Genomic DNA, 27606 nt, shown 5'->3' with positions numbered 1-27606 from the left:
CTGTGAATCCTGGCTAATTGGATTAATGGATGTGACAATTCTTAGCCCTCACTCTGTTGAATCTAAATCTGAAAACTGGCAACTATATCTATTGCTCTCATTCCTCTACGAAATTGTAAATTCCTTAAGCACAGAGATTATATTTGTAATTTGTGAATTTTCTACATCATTTAATGTATTATCCATGAGAAATAAAGCGTTTGGACCCAATATTTGGTGAACAGTGTTTAGAGGTTGTTTTCTGTTTATTTGTTTGTTTGTTTGTTTTTTCTACTCATTGCCAATTCACAATCAAGGGCTTAATAGCTCCAACTAACACTACCTGGAGGCATCTTGATGAGCCTTCTTATCTCATGCACAGGAGGGGAGTGAAGACAGGAACCAGAAACTGCAAGAATTACCCCATGCTAATATCTATATTTCTAAGATTACATAGGACATTTTTCTTGAAAAACTTTAGGAAAATAGGAAAATAATTAATTTAGGATTGCTAAACCTAAATCTAGATTTCTAAAATATTTTCTAATTCCTTTTTATTAACAAATTATTTAAATTGTTCACTAAATATAGGTGCATAAATGGTAATAAGTTTTGAAGAACTGAAAGTTGAAAAGCAAAGTAGACATATTTGATTTAGTTAAAGTGTATGTGTTCATGAGTTAGTATGTGTTTCCCAAGCTACTATTCATATAATTTAACTTCAGCATGGCAAGCCTCAAAATATTTACCTGTTGCATTATTTTGAAACCTGTGTGATGACTAGTCAGGTTCAGCAAAAGAAGCAAAAAAATAAATAAAAATAAATGAAGAGCTTTTTATACCCTTATGTGCAACAAAACAATATTGATATTACTATCTTAATCTATAGCTATGGTCATATCCACATTATGTCTACATATAGGTGCATTCATCTTGTCTTATTTGTTCTAATAGTTGGAACTGCATTGCTGTTTTTCAGTCTTAAAAGCATGGCAATCAACTTATCTAAATAACCTATCCATTTTGAAATTCTAGTAGATAAGGAGTAAGCCAACTATGGCTGGCCTTCTGCCTCAGTTTGTAAACAAAATTGTACTGGGATACAGCCATGCCTGTTCACTTACGTATTGCCTGTGGCTGTTTTCACAGTACAACCATTGAGGAGAGTGGTTGTAACAGAGACCATATGGTCCAAAATCGAAAAAATTTACTAACTGGTGTTTTAGAGAATAAGTTCACCAACTTTTGCACTATATTATACAAAGGAAAAAACAATTATGACTCTGTAAGCTAGGTTCAGATGTAAAACTTCAAATTAAAAAATATAGGTCTACTCAGTCTTTGATACTAAATTATGTACTAAGTTAATTTTCTTTTCATTTGTTTATAACTAGTAATTTCTTAATGACTACTTAATATTTTTCTTTGGTTGCAGAACAGTTAATATAAAATTGTTTGCTATATCCTTTATGTTTTTATTTTAAATAAATTTTTATTAAACATTATATTAATAATCACATCACATGGTTCAATGTGCTTTTGCAGTGTTTTTTTTCTATAAATGTCTTTAACATCAAACTACTAATGATCTCAAATAAATGATGAGAAATGTAGGGATGTCTCTGTCCTGAAATCATATACTGATAGTATGAGAAACATCATTTAAAAATAAAACCATTTCCCCTTTTTATTTTTTTAGTTTTTATTTTTTTTTTACAGCCTCCTTTGTGGCACCTTTATTTTTCTACCAGGTACATGAACAGTGTGAACATGGGTCAGAAAAATCAGCTGCACTCAAACACTCCAGCTAATTGTAAAACAGAGGGATGAGGACAGAGGGTGGAGGTGGCAATTCCAGACCAGCTTCTTAAAGGGCTTGTGGTCTAAGCCCGTGACCAGAGGGTGCTCTGGGCGGAACCATGCAGTGCAGACTCTGGTGAGGAGGGACGAGAAGGACAGTCACAACAGGGACTGCAACCCAGCATAAGTTTATTGGCTTATGGCATCACGCTCCTGCTTGATGAAGTTGATCGGCCCATTGGTGGAAGAATCATGAGAAGTTACTGGACTGTTGCCATCAAGCTCAGGCTCAATTTTCTTAGCCAGCTGCTTTCCCAGCTCCACTCCCCATTGGTCAAAGCTGTTGATGTCCCAGATGATGCCCTGAATGAAGATCTTGTGCTCATACATGGCAATCAGGGCTCCAAGAATGAATGGTGTGAGCTTGCTGAACACAATAGAGTTGGTTGGACGATTTCCTTCTAAGACCTTGTGCGGCAACAGCTTCTCCAAGTCCTCTGGACTCTTTCCTGCAGCCTGGAGCTCCTTCCGAGCCTCCTCTGTCGACTTCCCCCTCATCAGGGCCTCAGTCTGGGCCAAGAAGTTGGCCATGAGGATCTTGTGATGCAGACCCTTTCTTGTTGGGTGTTGAGTCTGGACCGGGATGAGGAAGTCACAAGGTATTATCTTGGTACTTTGGTGGATGAGCTGGTAGAAGGCATGCTGCCCATTGGTCCCTGGCTCCCCACACACAATGGGGCCCGTCTGATGGTCCACACGGGTGCCAGACTTGGTGATGTACTTCCTATTGGACTCCATGTCACCTTGCTGGAAGTAGGCAGCAAAGCGGTGCAGGTACTGGTCATAGGGCAGCATGGCATGCATCTCACACCCAAAGAAGTTGATGTACCAGATACCCAGCAAAGCCAGCAAGACAGGGGCGTTCTTCTCCAGGGGTGTCATGCGGAAGTGCTGGCCCATCCAATGAGCCCCTGAGAGCAGCTGCTTGAAGTTGTCAAATCCCACGTGCAGGGCAATGGAGAGTCCAATAGCTGACCACAGCGAGTAGCGTCCTCCTACCCAATCCCAGAACTCGAACATGTTCTGAGGGTCAATTCCAAATTCTTTCACTTTGGTCGTGTTGGTAGACAGGGCAACAAAGTGCTTCGCAACAGCAGAAGGATCCTTGGCCAACTGGGGAAGCCAATCCTTCGCCGTCTCTGCATTTGTGATGGTCTCCTGAGTGGTAAAAGTCTTGGAAGCAATGATGAACAGGGAGGACTCAGGGTTCAGGTTGGCCAGGGTTTTGGCAATGTGGGTCTCATCAATGTTGGACACAAACCAGACCCGAGGGCCTCCCAAAGAGTATGGCTTAAGGTCTTCAGTCACCATGAGGGGGTCCCAGGTCAGAGCCACTGATGCCGATGTTAATGACGTCTGTGATTGGCTTGCCTGAGTACCCCTTCCAGTCACTGCTCCGGACACGCTGACAGAAAGACTTCATCTTTTCCAGGACCCTGTTGACCTCTGGCATCACATCCTTGCCATCCACCACAATGGGTGTGTTTGACCGGTACCGTAAGGCCACGTGCAGCACTGCTCGATTCTCAGTGAAGTTGATCTTCTCGCCAGTGAACATGTGTTCCCAGGCAGCCTCCACACCCCTGGACTTGGCCAGGTCCACCAGCATCTGCATTACACCTTTCGTCACAAGGTTCTTGGAATAATCCACCAGAATACGTCCATGGTTGGTATTGAGTGTCAAGCTGAAGTGATTGAAGCATTCCTTGTCCCCTTCGAAAAGGCGGCGCAAGTTGAGGTCAGAGCCGTGCTCACGGTATGATTCCTGCAGCTTCTGGAACTGCGGATTCTTGGTGAGCGCGACCATGGCCAAGGGAGCTGGGTGCACAGGCTGGGACGTGAGCGGAGGCACGGGAAGGGCTGGTGAAGTAAATCCCGTTTCCCCTTTTAATGTTTACAACAGTTTAACTCAGATTTTTTTTTTTTTTTTTTTTGGTGAAAAGAAAAAGAATTGTTTATTTAACAGTTATATAGATTTAGTTATTTGCGGATTTCTGTTGTTAAGTCTTATGCTCTTTAAAATACCCACAAACACATCTCCTTGCCTCCCCCTCTTCCAAACCAGGCTAGTTTTCGGAAAGTCAGAGAAACTGTTTCCCTACTTTCCAAACACAGTTCAGCTTTACCAGCAGCTGCCAATCATTCAATCCTGATTGGGGAGGTCCTTTCTGTGCTGTGGTGCCCTCCAGCTCTCAATGCAGGACCGCCTGGATTCTCAGCCTCCTTGCAAACTGCCTTCTTCCTGCAAACCGCGCAGATCTCCTCTCCTCCTCAAAACCGCATGGCGAGAGCCTCTTAAAGCAGCCCGGAGACCCCTTCTCCAAGCCACATGGAGAAGGCCCCTTCACCAAGCCACGTGGAGGGAGCACACGGGAGAGCGAGAGAGCGAGAGCCCGAGAGCGCGAGCGCGAGTGAGAGCCCGAGTCAGAGCGCCAGAGTGAGAGCCAGAGTGCCAGTGAGAGCCAGAGCCGGAACGAGAGCTTGAGAGACTTAACTCAGATTTTTTAATAAAATAATAACCTTGTAAATCATCAGGTGAAAGATTATATCACACTAACCATAATTACTCACTTTAAATTTCAAAAGACCCCCCTCATATTTTGTTATGTATTACTTACTGACATGTTTGCTCAGTTTAAAAATATTACCAAACCATAATAGCATGAGTCAAGAGCCGATTTAGGGTGTGGAAGGAAACCATCTCTAACTTTGATTGCCAAAGCAAAATACAAATAGCAATGAAAAGGTTAGGATTAAATGCACTGGCATATTTAATCATTGTTTCATTGTATCCTTATAGTTATATATATTTTAAAAAACACTGTGGAATTACTTTCCCCATTTAATTATGTAATAACTGTGGGTGTTCTAATGAAAATTACTAAGGGAAAAATAGCTGGTTTTAATGTTATTTTCTTATTTAAGAAACAAAAAATAAAGATTTTATCCTTAAAGAACTGAGTGGTCCTACACAATTATTTATGTGTTCATTTCTATCATTTATTCTTTATTTTTTATTGAAATAATTTAAAACAGATGGAATGTTGCAAAGTCATAAAATTAACCTGCTCTAGTTTATAGCAGACGTCTTAGACATGTACTTTAGTTTTGTTCAGAAATAGCTGCGAAATATATTTTAGAATACAACCAATACAAATATATAAAGTTGAGAAATATTTTGTTCCAGTTTTATTATCCAAATAAAGACACCCTGAATAAATCAAATAGTTCTACTCCATGAAAAGATATATATCATACATGCTCAAATATAAGACGAGCTTTTTCCCTCATAACTTCTCTCAAAGAAGAATCAGCCTATACCTCATCACCCACATACTTTGACTTCCCTCAATGAGTGAGCCATGCTTGTCCCAACCTAGTATTAAACCCTTATCTGTGGAATGGTTTCCATCCTTTGTCTCTCATTCAATTGATTTTTCTCTGGCAATTTATATATATCTCTCTTACAGAAGAAAATTTCCTCATTTTTTAGTGAAAAAATGTGTAGTATTTACAATGTGCAAAGAACAATGTTAAGTTTTTTACAGATATCTCAACTCATTAATCCTTACTTAATTTTATAATTTACTATTAAACCCATTTTTACAGGTAAATTAAGCCAGGCTTTGAGTCCAGGCAATGTGGCTCCAGACTTCATAATCTAAAACACTGTATTGTTTTATCTCTCATCTTTAGCAGCATAGAGCAACTATAAAAACTCCCGTCTTAAAACCAGTAAACAGAAAACTCTCTCATGACCTCCAACTACATACTCATTTCTTGTCCATGTCAGCAGTTACTTCTTTTGCCAAATGGAATTCTCTGTAAACATCTTACTGAAGTAATTAGCAACATTTAACATGGTTCTCATCTTTTTTTTTTTTTTTAACATAAATTAAGACCCATCACTCCCACCTTGCACAAAACCTTCCATTAGCTTCTGGTCACCGTCAGATACTTTTCATGGAATACTAACCTCTACCTCAGCGGGCTCTGTTTCTCTCAGCTTCACACCTTATCTATTTCTATCCCTGATGATGTTTTCAACAGCACAGCATGCTTCTTTCTCATGGCTTTTGATGTGAGTGAGTTTACTATAGCATGCTCTTTTACTCATTTATTTCCTTATCTCCACATTTATTTTACCCAGCTTAATCTCAATAGAGAATAGTGAAAGGTATAGAGGTGAGGTAGGGCTTTATTAGTCTCAGTTTGTTTGTTTGTTGGTTTGTTTTGATTTTTTGTTATGTTTCATTTTGTTTTCTTGATCAAATGGCAGTGCTTTGTATTTTTACTTCCAGACTTTGCTTAGCATCAGAAAACATGGGCAGAGATCTCATACTGTCATCTATTAATTAGAACATTTGTGCTGGAATAAAAACTACCCTCTCTACTTTCTGTGTTTACAAAAATACAGTTTCTGGTGACGATAGATAGATGATAGATGATAAATAAATGTATATATGAGAGAGAAGAAATTTATTACTATGCATAAATAAAACAGTTCATAACCTCAATTAGCACAATATGTATGCATTTTAATTTCCTGTAGGATATAATTTCTTTCTTTTCTTTACATTAGCCTATCTTTATTGGTCTGAACTTAGCAAAACACCTTGTAACATTAAAAAAAGCAATCTACAGATCGATCTATGTATGTTTCCTTTCATAATTATTTAACTTGCTGGGAATTTTAAATAAATGATAATGTTTGTAAAATGCTTGGTATGTAATAAATGTTCAGGAATACCTATATGTTTATTACTATTCTTAGTTTTAGTTGAATTGATAAGGCAGCTATTATGATCATCTTCATTAACAAAACTATAATAATTATTTTTCACTCTTTAAGACTATAATGTGCATATATGACAAAAAATTGAAATTTAACATATAAAGGTATTTAAAAAGAATCATCTAGCTCCCTACAATTCCACATTTAAATCCATTAATGTGCAATTAATGCAAATAATCTCAGTCAGCTTTTAAATAACTCATGACTTCAGAGAGTCTAAGTACAGTTGATGACCTTTCATCCAACTGTAGAATCCCCACTGAGAAGCTGCTTCTGATTTCAACTGCATAGGCCAGGTTCCTAAATGAACAACCTAATGTGGGGATTCCAGATCAAGGTGTTTATTTAGGCAGCACTCTCAAGGAGAATGGGAGTAGAATGAGGGAAGCAAAATGTATCGTATCATATCGGCAGCCGTCCGTCTCGAGAGACGATGGTGTAGCTTCTTAAGAGTCTATCTGCACTGCCGAGAATGGCTGTGCAGTCCGACTCGGGAGTGACACGGTATCTGTCTCCTCCCGTGTTGAATCGACATCTTGCAATGACGCTGGAGTGTCCTCTCCAGTGAAGCTGAAGCTACAGAGCCTGGGCAGGGTGATATGGAGGGTCTGCTGTTGCCCATGCAGCAGACCCCCCCTCTCTTCGCAGCTGAAGGGTCCAAGGGAAAGACGGAGTCAATACAGCTTGGCTTCAGGTGCGCCGCAGGAGTTGCCGGTGTTGACTACAACGTCAAACCGCCTTAGGGACTCCGGCTCCGGATTTTCTGTCGGGGTTTACTCCCTTAGCCTTTCCCCTGAAGAGGTATGCCGCAAGGCAGCGGAGGTTTTTTGGAGTCAGAGTTTTCCTTCTCTGATGTGCCCTGACTGGAAGATCGAACCAGCGACACTTAGCTCGCAGGCCGACGCTCAATCCACTGAGCTAAACCAGCCAGGGGAAGCAAAATAGAGCAGAGATAAAAAATAAAAATAAAAAAAAAACACGTAAAATGTACCCTCAGCTGCAGAGTAGCTTTAGTCTGATCTCATGGAAAAGATTTTGATCTTCCCCATATTTAAACTCAGGTTTAGGTGAACCTATGACGACTCTTCTTTATCCTACCAGGATGCAAGTTAAATAAACAAACAAACAAAAAAAAAAAACAGAAAAACAAACAAAAACAGACCAGACTAAGGAGAGGGAAAAGAAAAATGGCAGAGTCACTTCATTACATCTTAAAGCTTCTGCTAAAATTAAAAAACAACAACAAAAAACTTTGATCCTCTTCATTCACAGCTTTACCTAAAGTAAGTTATATGGCCAAAACTGATCTCAAATTGGATGAAAGTTGTGATTCTCCCACTGGACAAGCCCCACTTAGAAACAGAAGCTATGTGAAACTCTAATACAATCTATCATAATTCACATTTTTGGCCACACAATATTTAGTTACCCTCTCATATGCAGAAGACAGTCATTCTCTCCCAGAAGAATAGATAGCCCGCACCTTCTGTATCCATCTGTATCTGAATGGCGAAACTCTCTCTCTCTCTCTCTCTCTCTCTCTCTCTCTCTCTCTCTCTCTCTCTCTCTTTCTCTCTCTCTCTCACACACACACACACTCACACACACACACACACACACACACACACACACTCACACACACACACACACACTCCTGGAACAAAACTTCACAGTCTAGTGTTTCTAGTGGCCCTGGAAGGCACTTTTCAATGATTTCCACAGGCCATGTCTTAAGAAAGTGTTGGTAAATATTCTTTCCCTAGGGGCTGAGAAGCTTTTTCATGCTGTTTCTTATCTATAGGAGATTGGGTGCCCCAAGGGTTATGTCAGAGTTTTTAAGTCACAGTCTTTTTGAGTCCAGGCTGTTGGTTCTCTTGACAGCATTGTGACCTTCATATCTATTTGATTTCTAGGCCACTACCTGTACTAGTAATCACACTAATAATTCTTTATGTGAATGGCTTTCCCACTGGGCTTAAATGAAGTTATATTGAGGCTACAAAGCTGCTATGGAGACCTCCCTCCTTACTCTTTCTTTCTCCTGAGTCTTATTATCTAACTGAAAGCATTTAGCATGTGCAACATAAGTAGATTCAGAGAAAATTTTATTTTAAAATTGCAATGGACATAATATTGATGTGGTTCTTGCTTGAGACTATGCTTTGTTTTCCTGTTGCTCATTGGGCTTTCTTAGTTTTTCTTTTACCAGTTGGAGTTGAAAAACAGTTCCATTTTCTAACACTCCAAGTCCTGGCATGTGCTCACTCTGTTTCCTTCACTTTTGCTTGCCAAGTGTACAAATCACTCCTGAACTCATCTTTTCTAGGAATAATTGTCAGTATGTACAATAGTAAGCAAACAATGTTAACAACATTCTGGTTTCCTTTTTCTTCCCCTAAATTTACAAGTTAAGGAAAAGTACTAGCAAACTCAGAGTTCATTAATCAATTTACAGAGATTAAATTTATCCCTTGCTAGTCTTCAGGCTATAAGAAAATTGAACTATATTCTAAGTCATCACTGATCATATGGTATATGCATTATAAAACCCCATCCCAGATTGTGAGAAGTTTACAGTGGCAGCCCTTCCATAATGAACCCAGGACTCCTATTTTGTTCCCCATTAGCTTTACAGCTATGGAAATCCTACCATGATAATGGCTTCTAATGATGTTCAGTAAATATTAATTTCATTTTTAAAAATGCATGTATATACATGCTTGGATTGATTGATTGATGATTTAAGGGTCTTTTGTGCCCTATGTAGAATTTCTGTGGTTTTACTTGTCTCCTCTCCAATATGTATTGTATTTTCTACCACACATACAAAAGATTTTCATTTTAGGTAGCAAATTTTCTTATATTCTGGTATAAATTATTTCCATCATGCTTTGCCTCTGTACATGGTTTCTACTTTGATGTTAACATGATTATTTAAAAAATAGTTGTTCATCTTTTTTCCCTTTATTTTATTTAATAGCTTCAAGTCTTGAAAGAAAGGCATACATTTTTAAATTATTTAATTTTATTTTATTATCAGTAGTTTTAAGAATTAATGTCTAAATTAGCTTTACCTTCTCTTTCACATATCATTTTATCATTATTATTTTCCTAAATTTCAATGTGCTTCATATTGTCAGTGAAAATTTATATTTAATTTTTTATTTCATTTCTACAAAGTGGAATATTTAATCCAGTGGCTTCTCTTCTTTTAAATTTTCAGTCATTGGATACATGTGAATGTAAGATAACTTAATCTTCCAATTCAGATATGTTCTTTCCTCAGAACAACTTTATGAATTTCAAATGTACTGCACAATTTGTATAACATTTACATTGCTGACATTGGGTTTTTCATAGATGTAAAAATAATTGAATGAAGCTATTGAAAATTATAAGCCCTAGGAAACGTTCAATGTGTATGCACTTACTATGATTAAACAATATTTTTTAAAAAGTAGGCTATAAACCAAAGGATATTTTTCGCTCTTCCTGTATATTTTAGACTAAAAGTCTAAGATAATGGATTGAGTTTAAGGTTTATTGAGTTCTGTATTTTTCTTCTTTAGAAAGGAACTAAAATAAAAGAAGCAGATACATATCTATAGAAGGAGGACATATTATATTAAAATATACGTTTTAAGGGTCATAATTGTTATTGTGGTTAAGATATATGCCTAATTGGAGATCTCTTATTGAAGAGTGGATACCTGAAAATTAGATATGTACACTTATAAAAAATACACAGTTAAAACCTATAAAGGTGATAACACTATTTGATTTTACACAATTTCCTACGTTTAAAATTCTCTATGTTGCTATGGAAAATTTTAAAAAAATGGGTTTGAAAATAATGTATAATTTAATATAAATGATGGCTCTTGCTTTTACAAGACTAGGTTAGTTACTTAATTGCTCTTACCTTCTTTTATTTTGTTTGTTTGCATAAATTATTTTATTTAATTCTTACAACATCCCAGAAAGATGAGGATTTCTGTATGACCACTATACAAATAAGTAAATAGAGGGTGAATGAGATATAACAAATTGTCTGAACTTCTAGAAGAGTGTTATATTTAATGTTTTGGAAGGATGGTATTATTCTTACATTTAGAGGTAGTGCTTCCTAGGAAAAAAGGTAGAATATCTGTTCCTTCATTAATTCTAATATTTTTAGTTACCAAACACAACATTTACTCTTAAAAGATAAAACGATGAGTGAGACAATTCCCTTCCCTCTTGCACTAGCACCTTAGTTGGAAGAAATAAATAATATGCAAGAAAATAAATGAACTCTAAGATAGCTTTAGAAAGTGGTAGGTGCTCTGCAGGAAGATGTACAGAAGATGTGGTAAAGAACATAGGGCACCTTTAAATATTCTGGATGAGACGGCCTCTCTGAAATCTGAATGAGAGAAGACAGCTCTGCATGTGAAGGTCTGGAGGAAAAATTTTCCAGGCAGGAAACCAGGCAAATGTTAAGATCCTGAAGTAAGACCAAACTTTGCAAGTTTGAGAAACAGAAGTACAGACAGAGTTTCTGGAGCAAAATCATTGAGGGAGATGGTGATACATGAGTACAAATAGGGGGCAAGCAAGGGTTCAACACGTCAGAGCTTTGGGGACCATGGGAAGGAGTGTGGATTTTGTTCTAAGTATGATGAGAGAGTGAAAAAGTTTATGCTGGAAAGTATTATTTAGGCTGCTGTTTGCAAAATGGATTATAGGAGTCATGTGGTTAAGGATGGTGAATAAAGAATGGAAGCAGCAATTTGTGATATTGGAAATATTAGAGAGAATCAGATTTGGAAGGGGGACATATGTGTGTGTTATAGAGATGATGAGTCTGTGATAACTACTAGATTTCCAAGTGGATATATAATTAAAATTGGATATAAGGACTTAAGGCAGAAAATGATGAAAAAATCTGGGGATCATTAGTCTATAGAGAGAACACATTTTGAGAAGATTAAAGAAAATTATCTGGGGACAAATGTTGATAGAGAAAGAAAAATTTTAGATGTCTAACAAGAAAGCAGAATGAGAGCAAAAGGGCAGTGATTTTCTGTGACAATCATCATCCTAACTGAAAAAGATGGCAGCATTCAACTCTATGATAATTGTCCTGGTATATCCAGGATTCGTTTTAACAGTTGGAGGTTGGGAGAAAAAGGACCAGTACAAAGCAGAGAGAAGAGTTGGGGAGTTGAGGATTTGCAGATAATTGATGTTAACAATCTATTATGAATTCTAAACTGTATGAGAGGAAAAACATGAGGAGCATGATGGATAGTGAAAGAAGTGGTAAGATAAGTGAACTCTGTACATACAAAAATAAATCTTTTGGCAATGTAATGCTTCTTAATCTTGGACCCAAGGAAATGTTTATTACTCAGGGTGAAGATTTAACTTTCCTTTATTTTCAGAAGAAGGAGCATAACTGAAAATTGTTTAAAAAACTTCTTGTATTTGCATGTAATTTTATAATTTAGACAACATTCATATTTGTCAGAATGTCCAAAAATTAATAAAATGGTAAATAAAACACCAAGTATTGTCTTAGGGATTTAATATATGAAGGGTAGTCTACCAATAATGGAAGTACCAGTGGAGCATTTATCGGATAAATCCTAAGAAAGAAAACATAAAATTCTTTAAGTAAAAGTTGGATTAAGATATGCTAAAGTTGGAAATTCTCTCGCTAAGAATTCCACTTATTTGAGCTACATGAAATCATGGGAGAAAACACTATAAATACAAGATAATTATCAAAATCAAATAACTATTCTCTGCTCATGCAATTCTCTGAAAATGTACAATTATTTTTGTAAATTATATGTTTCTCATAAAGTAAGAACTGATGTGTTTTCTGAAGGATACTCTGAAAAGGACATACACTCGATTCTACAAACTTATCAGGGTTTGAGCATGAATCTATCACTGGGTTCTCAGAATGTTACATGACAACAGACAATCCTGCTAACAGGATCTTGTTTAACTAGATGAACTCTTCGGTAGATTTGATTTATATATTTTTGAATGGGATTATGTACTATACTACATGCCTCTTAATTTAATTATAATAAGCTTTGATTCTGTTACAGTAGAAATGGAAATTAAACATTAACTAGATTTCAAAAGCTTTTTCTATGATTGTTAGCACAGAATCAACAAGTTAATCTCAAATTTAAATATGTATAGCCTGCATAACTGCTGCACTTGCACAAGCATTTGGTGCCAGAACATTCTTTGCAATTGACTGAGCTGTTTTTTGTGATTGCACACCCAGCTACCACAGCCATTTAACTGAGTGGCTTCAGAGTCAGAGCAGAGAAACTATTTATTTTAGTGTCACCTATAGTTAGTTATGTCAGGATTTCCATTATAAATCCATTTTCAGGGCTTTATAACTTTGTAAGAGTTCTAATCACAAAGTGAAGCCAAATTTCTCCCTAAAGAATATCAAGCAACATAGCTTTAGGAAAAACAGACCAAATATGTAGGGTTAGGAAATATTCCAATATTAAAAGAAACACAATTTCTATGGATCTTATAACTATTTTAGCAAGGTAGGTGAATACTAGATCATAATTTAAGAAGTTTCACACTTTTGAAGATAAGTTGAGGTGAGAAAATATTCATGGTAATTTACAGACAGGATTAGATTCTTTGAAAATAGTGCTCTTAACTTAATTAAAGATATCTGTGATTTATCTCATCAATTCACTGCCCTATATTTAGATCAATTTGTCCACAAGATATTGTTATTGTATATATATATATATATATATATATATATATATATATATATACATTCCATATACTCGTTTTTACTCTTGATTTTTCCTCTTTACTCACTCATTTTATACTTAAAATATTTATTTTTTTTAAATAATGAAAAATGGCCCTGGCAAGATTGCTGTTTGTTGTAGCATCAATCATCCAAATATGCCAAAGTTGAGGGTTCAATCCCCAGTCAAGGCACATACAAAAATCAACCAATGAGTGCATAAATAAGTAGAATAACAAATCTCTCTTTCTCTCCCTTTCTCTCTCTCTCTCTTCCTTCCACCCTCTCTTTCTAAAATTAGTTAAAAAATAAAATACAATAAAATAATGAAAAATGCTTTTATCAACCATGGCAAACTTCTGACACTGAATTTCACCCTCCCTTAGTACTGTGCACCAAAAAATTCCAGAAATGTTCCCATGGGACATGCTGATTTCTTATGAAAAATATCAAAACCACAAGTGAGTTTTAACCCTTATAACAAGGTGTACCAGTTCTCTTTTTATCATTTACTTGAATGGTTAGTTTTCTCACCTACCCCTTAATCTTTTCTGGGTGAGTTTAGGAGATATAAAATGACTAATACATCACTTGTGTAAAGCTAGTAAATATTACAAAACATTACTTGGTACTTTTTCCTATGTATTACTGTGAGAGAATTAATCTCTTTTATCTTGACTTCCTTCTTATGTTTTTATCTCCTTTATATGACACTGTACTAGACACAATCTGTTAAATTCAATGTTCTCCATTGTAAAATGAGAAAGTATAGGCACTTCTGACCAAGATGGAGGCCTAGACTGACATGCTCTGTCTCCCTCCACAACTAAGAAGAAATACAACTGCCGCAGAACTAGAAATAACCAGAGGTTCCAGAAAATAAAGCTACATGGAAGTCCAACGTATGAAGTTGTAAAGAAGTGGTGCTCGTCTGAATGGGTGGAGAGGTCAAGCTGTGCTGGAGGTGGCAGCTGCAGCAACAGCAGTGGGACAGCAGTGAGAACAGACACCCATATTTAAGAGGAGGCAAGAAGTGCCTAAGGGGGCACCCCTGGCTGTAGAACAGACCTGTCAGCTTGCAATTCCAATGCCAGGGAAGGGAAACCCCCATTGCCTCAGACTGTGAGGGCTGGAGGGTGTGTGGACAGAGGAGGCTCCCAGTCACTCAGCAGAGAGTGAATGGCAGGATTCCATCTTGGAACCACGCCCCCACACAAAAAGACACAGCATGGTGAGAAGTGTCACCCAGTAGTGATGAGTGCATGGGATTCCACCCCTTATAGCATAGAAGGTGTGACAGCCCTGTCCAGTAAGCAAAGGATGGCACAGATCATGATGGAGATCCTGGTGATGCAGCTGACCAGACAGCAAATATCTAATCTAACAGTTCAGCAGATTGGAAATCTTTCTGAGGCACAGTTTAGAGCTTTGGTTATACAAATGCTTACAGACCTAACAGCAGATCTTAAATTAGACGGGGAAGGAATGAAGGCTAGTCCTGCTGAAATGAACAAAAACACATATGAAATTAGTGGTTAGGGCAAGAAAACCAGGAATCAAATAAACAAATCGGAACATAGGGAAGGAACAAACAGTCAACTAGTGCAAAAGAGGAAACAAAAAGTGAGGAATATGAGGAGAGACTCGGAAACCTCTGGGACTGCTATAAGTGAAAAAACATTAGAATTATAGGGTTGCCAGAAGGTGAAGAAGAAGAACTAGAAATTGAAAAACTATGTGGAGAAATAATGAAGCAGAACTTCCCTAACTTGGGGAAGGAATAGACTTACAGGTCCAGGAAGCACAGAGAATTCCAAAAAACTGGACCCAGGGAAAACCACATCAAGACACGTTATAATCAAAATGTCAAAAATTAATGATAAAGAGAGAATCTTAAAAGCAGCAAGAGAGAAGAGAATTATGTACAAAGGGGTCCCAATAAGGCTCTCAGCTGATTTATCAAAAGAAACTCTGCAGGCAAGAAGGGACTGGCAAGAAATATTTAAAGTAATGAAAAGCAAAAACCTACAATCATGATTACTCTATCCAGTGAAGTTGTCATTCAGAATAGAAGAGCTGAGAAAGTACTTCCAGGACAAAGTAAAACTGAAGGAGTTCATCAAATCCAAACCACTGTTATATGAAATGTTAAAGGGACTTATTTAGGAGAAAGAGAATCAAAACTATGAACATTAAAATGAAAACTGTATCACAACAAACAACAGGAGCTAGGGAATCAAAACAAAGGAAAACTAAGTAGGCAACAAGAGCGGGAAAAGAATTATAGGTATGGGGAACATTTTGGGCGGAGGTCAGCAGAGAGGAGGTAGGCGGGAAAGGGAGGGAGATGGTACATAATTAAGAAGCATAGTAGAAGGGGGTGGAGTAGAAAGGAAGATGTTGAGAAGAACTACATGCACAACCAATAGGCATAGACTAAGGTGGGTGAACTGGAGGGCAAGGGATCACTGGGTGGAGGGGAACAAAGGGAAAAGAAATTGAGACAACTGTAACAGCATAATCAATAAAGCATATTAGAAAAAATAAAATAAAATGAGAAAGTATACAAATCTAATTTGAAGAGTTTGTTGTAGTGTTTAGGATCCTGAACTTGGATAATCTGGTTTGAGTTTAGGCTCTTCTATTTCAGGAATTTGTGATTCTGAAAATCATACACTTTCTAATCTCCATTTTCATTATGTAGTTACTTTTGAATAACATCTATTAATAGCTAAAAATAGCAATCAGTTTTTCAGTATGGGGCAGTATATTTTTTATTCATTAACTCTTTTATTCACATTACAACACATTGAGATGAGTTGTATAACAATATATTTAAATGGTTCAAATTTAATAAGGACTGCTTAGGGCAGAAACAACTAGAGCACATTTAATAGAAAAATTACTATTGACACTGGAACTTAAGAAAGTTAAGATAGGGCTGGAAAAGCATTCTTAGAAACAGTGTAAATCAAAAATTGGAGATGACAAGATACTGGACAAATTCTGAAAATTTTAATAATTACATTTATCTTTAATTTAAAACAGTAGTTCTCAAATTTTACTGAATTTTAGAATCACCTGAGAAGCCTTTGAAAATCCTGGTACCTCAGTCTTAATCCAGGATGATTATTATTATGTCTGAGGGAGGGAGCTAGGCATCAGTATTTTTTCAAGGTCTCCAGGTGATCCATTGTGCCACAAATTTTATACTCTGATTTAGAGTATAAAAAGTGAAAATCAAACATTCTGAGAGAAAAATTAGATTACAAAGGATTTTAATCTCAAAAAAGAAGAAAGAAAGAAAAAGAACATTTGAACATAATCCTGTAGGATATGTGAAATGATCCAAAAGAAGGTCTAGCAGCAGGAGAGAACTTTCTTCTAAAACCAGAGAAAAGGACACTGATGTAATCAAAACCCCCAAATGTCAAGAAGAATGAGAACAGGAAAAATGACTTCTAGAACTTGGTAACTATAATGCATTTAATAACTTCCAAGGAGCAGTTTCAGAGAGTAGCAAGGGACAGAACTGGATCAAAGTGGTAAGGAAGTAACAAATATTAATATACAACTACTTCCTCAATACATCTGAACACAATATTGAAGTTCAGAGTTACTCAGAGTAGAAAAAAGGAGGGAAGGAATACAGAGGGTACTTGATTATGTTAGTAGGCTAAAGGAAAGGCAGCGGCAGAGAGAAAAGAGCGATGAAGGTAACAGGTTTCATCCTCACATCCTTTGAGGTATATGCCTTTTAGTTTCTGTTTTCCTCATAGGAGAACTCATGTTAAGAATATGTGAACAGGTAGTTTATTTGAGAAATGATCTTAAGAGGCAAAGTCAAGAAACAAGGAAAGTGAGACTAGGATGGTGGAAGTTCAATATCAGAAGCTGTTTTCTGAGGTCACTTATGTGAGCAATGGAGGCCTGAAGCAGGGAACAGCTGAGAAGTGTTGAGGGTGCTTTCCAGAATTATGCATTTGAAATATGGGAAATTGGGGTGCTTTTCCATAGGCTCTAATTCCTCAGTGTTTATGGGGCTCCTAGGAAGTTCACTCCTCTCCCCTGGCTGTACTCCCACTAGGTCCAGTATTGCAGAAGTTGGTTGCTGTCTGGTAAGTATGAGCCCAGCCTGAGTCCACACAGATCCATGCACCACAGCTGTCATTGCCCTTAGGAGAGGACTGAGGGGATGTGATACAGGGACCATAAGTGTCTGCTATAGTGAGCACTGGAGAAACTGGTTCAAGTGAGAGAAAACACTAGGGCAAGGACAAAGTACTATGTGATAGCCTTGAAAAGATGAGGGGTTATTTAGAAGAATGGAAAATGGGGACAAGGAGAATGCCCAATCTTTCTCCATGGCCTATGAATTGTGGATGGTGGGAAAGGATAATCTGTAAAAGGAAAAAGTCTTGAGTCAAGATGAGAAGGAGACAAATATGTAAGAGCAGAGTGAGGGAGTAGAGAAGAGCTCACATGGCAAAATTCTAATAGTTGAGACAGCATTAATAGTGGGTGTACATTCTATGAAAATGAAAAGTACAAAAAAGATGTGAGTGTGGAGGTTGGGTGGATTATTTGTTAGAAAAAGAGATTTTTAGTTTTCAATGTTGATTATAAAAGATGGAGAACACAAGAACCTGCTGTACATAAGGTGCTTGATATATTCTGTTCTTATCAACCCTCTGCATTATTCTTATATTTGAGGAGACTGAGGCTAGAGGCTTACCTAGAATGTGAACACAGATCTGCATGTCCCCAAAGCCTTCACTAATCCACTTTATGATGCTAATTTCTTTGGAAATAAGAACAAGCTTATAATTAGGCTGCCACTATACCACCTCTGGGGAGAGAAATTGGCAGCATGAAGATAGAAATTGGCATGTTATTGTTTTAGTGCTAGCTCATAAGACACGCACAAAAGAGAAGCCAAAAGGGGAGGTGGTAAGTGTAGGAGGGTGCAGGAGAAGGTTCATGAGAGAGGCAGGACAGGCAGAAAATGTGAACAAAAAACAAAAAACAAAAAACAGGAGACAGACTGCGGCCAGACTGATGGGTGTGCCAGCTGGAGAAGCAAGGTGACAAGCAATTCTCAAATATCAAAATCAAGAAAAAATGTCTTGAGCTGCTCAGTTTCTACCATGTTTGTAAGTACACAACTATCATTGTATGTTACTATTTTTCTAATAGTCAACAGCAAAGACCTTCTTCTCAGACCTATTTTATAGTAAGGAGGAAAAAAATAAACAGTATTTTAAAAACATAGTGATAAGTGGCATGAAGGAAATGTACATAGTGTTATGGTATATGATTTAGGATTCTTTACTGTTATGAGGGATTAGAGAAGTAACTCCTGAGTAATTAAGTGGAATGAACTCTTATCTGAAGAGTTTTATTAATTAACTGTAAGTAAAACTTTAAGGTCAAGGTAAAACAAGAATGCTTTGTAAAATAATAATGCTAAGCAAAAAAAGTTCATTTTTTCCTAGTATGCTGGTAGAAATGCATTCAGATCAGCAAACTGAAGCTAATAGTTTTGGAAAACAATGCTTCTGTGAAAATATGACAGATGGTTTGTGGACACCTCCTAAGTGTTCACTGTCTCACCAGTCAAACAAAGCAATCATTTATATTTTTTTGTAATTTTTTAATTAAATAATTTTTTATTGTTATACTATTACACTTGTCCCAATTTTTCCCCTTGTTCTTCTCTGCCCATTGCATCCCTGCTCCTACAGTCAATCCCCACATTGTTTTCCATATCCCTGGGACATTCACAAATGTTCCTTGACTAGACTCTTCCCCTTCTTTCCCTCCTTATTCCCCTCCCCCTTCCCCTCTGGTCACTTTCAGTCTGTTCCATGTTTCCATGCCTGTGGTTCCATTTTGTTCGTTAGTCTACTTTGTTCATCAGATTCCTCTTATAGGTGAGATCATATGGTATTTCTTTCACCTACTGGCTTCTTTCACTACGCATAATACTCTCCAGTTCCATCCCTGTTGCCGCAAAAGGTAGGGGTTCCTCCTTTCTTTCTGCTGTGTAGTATTCCATTGTGTAAACGTACCATAGTGTTTTGATCCACTTACTTACTGATGGGCACTTAGGCTGTTCCAGCACTTGGCTATTGTACATAGGGCTGCTATGAACATAGAAGTACTTAGGTTCTTTTGAATTGGTGTTTCAGGATTCTTAAGGTATAATCCTAGCAGTGGAATCTCCGGATCAAAAGGCAGTTCCATTTTTAGTATTTTGAGGAAATTCCATACTGTTTTCCACAGTGGCTGCACGAGTCTGCATTCCCACCAATAGTGCACTAGGGTTCCTCTTCTCCACATCCTCACCAGCACTTGTTGTTTGTTGATTTATTGATGATAGCCACTCTGACAGATGTGAGGTGATATCGCATTGTGGTTTTAAGTAGCAAATCTCTGATAGCTAGTGACGTTAAACATCTTTTCATATGTCTATGGGGCATCTGTATGTCCTCCTTGAAGAAGTGTCTGTTCAGATCCTTTACACGTTTTTATTGGATTGTTTGTCTTCCTGGTGTTGAGTCATATGAATTCTTTATATATTTTGGAGATCAAACCCTAGTCTGAATTATGATTGGTAAATATGTTCTCCCATACAGTTGGTTTGCTTTTCATTTTGATGATGGTTTCTTTAGCTCTGCAGAAGCTTTTTTGATTTTCTGTAACTCCATTTGTTTATTTTTTCCTTTATTTCCTTTGCTCTATGAGATATATTGGCAAAATATTGCTACATGGATTTTCTGAAATTTTCCTGCCTATGTTTTCTTCTAGGACTCTTATGGTGTCGTGACATATTTAAGTCTTTTATTAATTTTGAGCTTATCCTAGTACATGGTATAAGTTGGTGGTCCAGTTTCATTATTTGTGCATGTACCAGTCCAGTTCTCCCAAAACCATTTTTTGAAGAAGCTATCTTTTCTCCATTCTATGTTCATACACCCACGTCAAATATTAATTGACCCTAGAGACTTGGGTTTATTTTGGGTTCTCTATTCTGTTTTATTGATCTATATGTTTGTTCTTATGCCAGTACCAGACTGTTTTGATTACGGTGACCTTGTAGTATACTTTGATATTGAGTAGTGTGATCCATCCTATTTTGTTCTTTTTTCCCAAGTTGCTGAGGCTATTTGAGGTCATTTTGGTTCCATATACATTTTTGAAATATTTGCTCTAGATCTGTGACATATGCCATTGGTATTTTAATAGGAATTGCATTGAATCTATAGATTGTTTTGGGAAATACAAACATTTTAATAATGTTAATTTTTCTAATCCAGTAACACAGTATATATATGCTTCCATTTATTTGTATCTTCCTTAATTTTTTTTCTTCAGTGTTCCATAGTTTTCCAAGTACAGTCTTTTTCCTCCTTGGTTAAATTTATTCCTAGTTACTTTATTTTTCTTGTTGCTATAGTAAATGGGATTTTTTCCTAGTTTCTATCTCTGATATTTCATTGTTGGTGTACCAAAATGCTATTGATTTCTGAATATTGACTTTGTATCCCACTATTTTTTCACTCATTTATTAGGTCAAGTAGTTTTTTGGTGGAGATTATAGGGTTTTCTATGTACATTATCATGTATATGTAAATAATGATAGTTTTACTTCATCCTTTCCAATATAGATGCCTTTTATTTCTTTTACTTGTCTGATCAACATAATACCTTCCAGTACTATGTTGAATAAGAGTGGTGAAAACAGACACCCTTGTCTTGTCCCTGATCTTAAGGGGAAAACTTTTAATATTTTCCTGTTTAATATAATGTTGCCTATAGGTTTCATTATGTTGAGGTGTGCTCCCTCTATTCCCACTTTGCTGAGTGTTTTTATCATAAATGGGTACTGAATTTTATCAGATGATTTTGCAGCATTTATTGATATGATTATGTAGTTTGTCCTTCATTTTGTTTCTGTGGTATATATTACATGTACCATCCTTGCATCCCTGGGATGAATTCCACTTGATCATGGTATATGATCTTTTTAATGTATTTATGAATCTGGATTGCTGGTATTTTGTTGAGAATTTTAGCATCTATGTTCATCAGAGATATTGGCCTGTAGTTTTCTTTCCTTGTTGTGTCTTGAACTGGTTATGGAATTAAGACAATACTGGCCTCATAAAAAGTTTTGTAGTCTTCCCTCTTCTTGAATTTTTTGGAGTAGTTTGAGAAAGCTAGGAGTTAGTTAGTGGATTGAGCGTTGGCCTGCGAGCTAAGTGTCGCTGGTTCGATCTTCCAGTCAGGGCACATCAGAGAAGGAAAACTCTGACTCCAAAAAACCTCCACTGCCTTGCGGCATACCTCTTCAGGGGAAAGGCTAAGGGAGTAAACCCCGACAGAAAATCCGGAGCCGGAGTCCCTAAGGCGGTTTGACGTTGTAGTCAACACCGGCAACTCCTGCGGCGCACCTGAAGCCAAGCTGTATTGACTCCGTCTTTCTCTTGGACCCTTCAGCTGCGAAGAGAGGGGGGGTCTGCTGCATGGGCAACAGCAGACCCTCCATATCACCCTGCCCAGGCTCTGTAGCTTCAGCTTCACTGGAGAGGACACTCCAGCGTCATCGCAAGATGTCGATTCAACACGGGAGGAGACAGATACCATATCACTCCCGAGTCGGACTGCACAGCCATTCTCGGCAGTGCAGATAGACTCTTAAGAAGCTACACCATCGTCTCTCGAGATGGACTGCTGCCGACGACGACGACGAGTTATTCCTTAAATGTTTAGTAAAATTCAGCTGTGAAGCCATCTGGTCCAGGACTTTTGTGTTCTGGGAGGGTTTTTAATTTTATTTTATTACTGTTTCAACTTCACTAGTTGTCATCAGTCTATTCAGGCTTTCTGCTTCTTGATTCAGGTTTGGAAGATTATATATTTCTAGAAATTTGTCTATTTCACCTAGGTTGTCCAATTTCTTATCATATAGTTGCTTATAGTAATTTCTTACAATCCTTTGTATTTCTGTGGTATTGGTTTTAAGTTCTCCTCTTTCATTTCTGATTTTACTTATTTTGGTCCTTTCATATTTTTTTTCTTGATAAGTCTGGTTAAAGGTTTGTCAATTTTGTTTGTGTCTCAAAGAACCAGCTTCTGGATTTATTGGTCCTTTGAATTGTTCTTATAGTCTCTATGTCACTTAGTTCTGTCCTGATCTTGATTATTTCCTTCTTTCCACTTGCTTTGGGGTTTGTTTGTTGTTGTTCCTCTGTTGTTTAGTCTCCATGTATTTGAATGTTATTTACTTTTTTCCTTGAAGTTGGTTCCTAGTTTCAATCCATTGTGATCTGAGCACAGGCTTGATATGATTTCAAATTTCTTGAATTTGTTGAGGCTTGTTTTATGTCCTACCACATGGTCTCTCCTTGAAAATGTTCTACATGCATTTGAAATAATGTATATTTTGCTTCTTTGGGGTGAAAGGTTCTGTATATATCAATTAATTCCATTTTTTCTAGAGTGCCATTTATTGCCACAATATCCTTGTTGATTCTTTGTTTGGAAGATTTTTCCATTGTTGACTATGGGGTGTTAAAACCCCCTATTATGGGTGTGTTGCTGTTAATATCTTTCTTGAAGTCCTCCAAGATTTTCTTTATATATTTAGGTGCTCCAATGTTGTGTGCATATATGTTTAAAAGGGTTACATCCTCCTCTTGGACTGTTCCTTTAAATATTATGTAGTGACCTTCTTTGTCCCTTTTTATGGCTTTGGTTTTGAAGTCTATTTTGTCTGATATAAGTATTGCTATCCCAGCTTTCTTTTTCCTGTTTCTTTGCTTTGAATATTTTTTCCATCCCTTCACTTTCAACCTGTGTAGATCTTTTTGTTCTGAGGTGGGTCTCTTGTAGACAGCATATATGTGGATCATGTTTTATTATCTATTCAGCTATCCTATGAGTTTTAATTGGGGCATTTAATCCATTTATTATTATTGATAGATAGTTATTCATTGCCATTATTTTCCATCTCTCTCTCTTTCTATTTTTCTTCTCCTTTTTATAGCAAACCTTTTAGCATCTCTTTCAGTGCTGGCTTTGTGGAGATGTATTCTTTTTAGCCTTCTCTTGTCTGGGAAGCTCTTTTTTTTACCTTCCATTTTGAATGAGAGCCTTGCTGGATAAAGTTGTCTTGGATGTACATCCTTACTTTGTATTACCTGAAATATTTTGTGCTAACCCCTTGTGGTTTGTAATGTTTCTATTGAGAAATCAGCTGATAGCCTTATTGCAGCTCACTTGTATGTTACTATCTGTTTCTCCCTTGCTGCCTTTAAGATTATCTCTTTGTCTTTAAAATTTTCTATTTTAATTGTGATGTGTCTTAGAATGGGACTCTTTGTGTTCATCTTGATTGTAGTCTTCTCTGCTTTCTAGACGTGTATGATTTTTTCCCTCACCAAATTAAGGAAGTTTTCTGTCATTCTTTCAAACTGTTTTTCTATCCCTTGCTCTTTTCCTTCTCCTTCTGATATTAGTATGATGTGAATGTTATGTTTCATGTTGTCCTGAAGGTCCCTTAAACTATTGTCATTCTTTTTTAGTCTTTGTTTCATTTTGTTGCTCTTACTGGGTATTTCTTTCTACCTTGTCTTCCAGCTCACTGATTTGGTCTTCTGCTTCATGTAACCTGCTTTTAATTCCTTCTAGTATATTTTTTATTTCAGGTAATGTATTTTTTATTTCTTCCTGGTCCTTATTCATACTTTATATGTCAGTTTTCATGCTGCTATAGTTTCCACTACATTCCTTGTAGCTTCCATAAAGTTTCTTGTAATTCTCACTGAGTTCCTTGAGTATCCCTGTAACCATTACTTTGAACTCTACATCTGATAGATTGCTTGCTACAATTCATTTAGCTCTTTTTCTGGGGACTCCTCATTTCCTTTTAATTGGGCGTTCTTTCTTTGTTTCCCCATTCTAGGAGACTCTTTTTATTTGTTTCTGCATCTCAGGTTGCTCTGCTTTGCCTGCCTGTCTTTGTGGGTTGGAATTCTGTGTTAGGGGTTTAGTTGCACTCAGTGGTGCAGTCTCATTGACCTCCTGATCTAGATGTTCCTTGTTCACCCTTTATTCAGTTTATGTGGGCTCTCTTGTTGCATTGGGCTTTGATTACTGGTGGCTCATTTGATGGTAGATTCTCCACTCCAGCTGGCTGACTGGAAGTAACAACTCCCACCACATCTTGCATGTTGTTGTACAAGTGCTCATTAATAAAGCAATACTACCCTGAAAACCAAACCCATGCCAGCAAAAATACCCCTTCCACATCAGCAATATCAACAGCAATTGAGCAAAGATTAATAAACGTGGAGAGAGATTAAGATAACACAGAGGAAATGTGAGATGACTAAAAGAGATAAAAACAATTTTGAGTGAGAAGAGGGAGGAGAAACAGTAATAGTAGGGAATAGAAACAAGGTGAAGAAAGTGATAAAATAAAAGTTAAAACATAAGTAAAACAAGGAAGGGTGATTATAAAATTGAGTAAAAAGAAAAAAGAGTATACTATAAGGTTTGAAATAAAATTTAAAAGGTAGTGAACCAAAGGGAATAAAATTGCAGAAAAACCACAATAGGGTCAATAACAATGATAGCTAAGCAATGATTAACAAAGATAGAAACATGATAAGTGTATTATACAAAAAATGAAGAGAATATGAGATTTATATAGTAAATAAAAATGAATTTGAGATGATAGGGGAAGAAAAGTAATGAGTAAGGTATAGAATCCAGGCTAAGAAAGAAAAATAAAATAAAATTCCTAATTCAAATAAGCAATGGTGAGAGGAAGGAAAAATGGATTAATACAGGGGGAGAGTAACCTATCAGATTTGAAATTAAAAAAATAGTGAACAAGTAAGAATACCACTAAAAAAGAACAACAATAACCATAATATCCACACCAAACAAGCCACAACTTATAAAGGTGGAAAGGAAATAAGAATATTATAAGAGGTGGATAAGAAATGTGAGCTGACTAAAGGGAGGAAGAATGCTTTTGAATAGATAGAGGAAGGAGAAATAGTAAGACTAAGTAATAGGAACAAGGCATAGTGTGAGGGGAAAATAAAATTTACAACAAAAATAAGAAAGGGTAGGAGAAGTCGAAATGGAGTAAGACAAGGGAAGGGTACAATATGAGATCTGAAATAACAATAAAGTAGAAAATAATATAAAATCTAAATTAAAAGAATAAAACTTAAAAGACAAAAAAATAGTCAATTTGTTGGAACACAACTGAAAGCAAAAGAAGAAATAGTAAAAGGCTATGTGAAAGGAGGAAAAAAAAAAAAACAAATTTTGAAGAAGAACAAGGTGAAATTTTTCTCAGCACTTTGGTGTTCACCTTCTGGATTCTCTTTTTGAATCTGGTTTTTTATCAGGTCAAGGCCCTGGGGTGGGTCATCCAACTTCTGTCTGCACCACCTGTTTCACCTTCACTTGCCTCCAGAGGGAGCTGCTGTTGCAATTGGGAGGGGGGACCTCTGGGTCTCCCCTGGGAGGCACTGCTCAGTCTTCTGGGAAAATTGTGGGTGTGTTCCCCCAGGCCATACACCACCCATCTTGGTCTGTCCTACTTTATTTCCAATAGTGTTCAGTTTCTGATGAACTAACTGTCTGTTTCACGGGAGGGGTGAAACTGTATAAGGCGGTCAGCTCTGTCATGTTTGGTGTTGATGACAGATCTCTGTGTGAGCTGAGGCTGGGTGGGGCCCTGGCTCCCTGTTGCTGCACCATTTCTGATCTCCCCGCTTTGCTGGTCCCAGTGAAATAGGGCCTTAAGAACCAGTGTATTTTGTCTCCCTGAGAAATTCAAAATGGGCCCTTTAGGCCTTCCTCTTGCTGTCTTTCTTTTGCAGAAATGCACCCTGCAGGGGGTTCTTGAACTTGACCTGCCTGTTTTGCAGATCTTCCCTGTCACCCGTGGTTCTTTCAATCCTGCAGGAGGTCCCCGATGGGTTCCACCTTCCTCTCCTGGAGGTTCACTCTATGCTGGAGAAGAGGGCTCTGTCAGGCTGTAGATAATCTCAGGTGCTCACCTCCTGCCCATCCAGTTCACAGCCCACTGCCCTCACAGCAGAATCCTGCACTCTCCACTCTGCGCAGCCTCTGACCTGCCATCTGTGCCAGGCTGGAGCTGAGAAATCCCCTCACTGTGCACCTTTCTAATTTCCCTGCCAAGCTGCACTGAGTGGGAGCAAACCGCGCCCTCAAACTTTCCCCGCTTGCTGACAGGAGAGCTGAACGTGGGGTTCCTCCCCAGTACCCCTCAACTCCACTTTTAAAAAGCCTATCTAGGTACTCCCACTGCAGCACTGAGTCACTGCCCAGCTCTCCTACACTCCACCTCTCCAAAAAGCCAAGAGTCTCTCACAGTCACAGCTGGCTAGGCCACCCTCCTCAGGCCAACCCAGGTGTAGATAAAATCTCTTTCATGTTGGCTCTCCCCCTCTACCCTGGTGGCATTCGTCACTGCAGCTATGGGGGTGCTGCTCACTGTGCATGTGTTAGCCTGGATCTCCCAACTTTGTGTATCCAAGTCACTCCCAGTCTCTGTCTGGGGGTTCCCCGCCCTGAGATGGGTGGGAGCCACAAAGCTGTGATCTCTGACCAGGCTCTCTGAGGCTGCAGGCACCACACATGGGGTATTTCCCCTTCTACCTATAAAATCTCCTACTGCCCCTTGTGAAGCATCTTCTGCACTCCTTGGTTTCCAAACGTGAAATCAGCTAAGATTCCATTGAATGTTATTTATTTTTTGGAAGATCAGCCAAGTGTCTGAGTTAGGTGCAAGAGCAAGTGGACTCTGCTTCCACCTACTCGGCCACCACCTCCCACCTAAAGACCAAAAGCAGTTACTTCTGAGAGGTCTTCTTCAACATTAAGATAGTGCTTGGGATCCTAACCTTATTAGGAAATAGCAGGAAGACCAAAACAGAGCACAAGAAGCAGAGAATCAATATTAACTGTCAGCAGTGCTGTCAAACTGCTAAGTATAGAATGCTTTAAGATATGTACCCAAGAATGGTGGATTTTGCTTTTAGTGATTTTAACAGCATGAAATGCTTTGTTCTCAATCAAAAGAAATATAAAATAATAATGATACAAATATCTAAAAACAATAATAAAATCC

The 27606-nt window shown here is 37.6% G+C and overlaps 1 pseudogene; it reads right to left on the bottom strand.

Annotated features, from left to right (window-relative positions):
• Positions 1 to 1700: 1700 nt before the first annotated feature.
• On the bottom strand, positions 1701 to 3697 carry LOC150018745 (glucose-6-phosphate isomerase pseudogene; annotated as a pseudogene).
• Positions 3698 to 27606: the final 23909 nt, after the last annotated feature.

This window comes from Furipterus horrens, unplaced genomic scaffold (genome assembly GCF_987537825.1).
Source record: "Furipterus horrens unplaced genomic scaffold, mFurHor1.1.pri manual_scaffold_2, whole genome shotgun sequence".
Lineage (NCBI taxonomy): Eukaryota > Metazoa > Chordata > Mammalia > Chiroptera > Furipteridae > Furipterus > Furipterus horrens.
The sequence above is the reverse complement of the archived record's forward strand: the minus strand, read 5'-3'. Positions and strand labels throughout refer to the sequence as shown.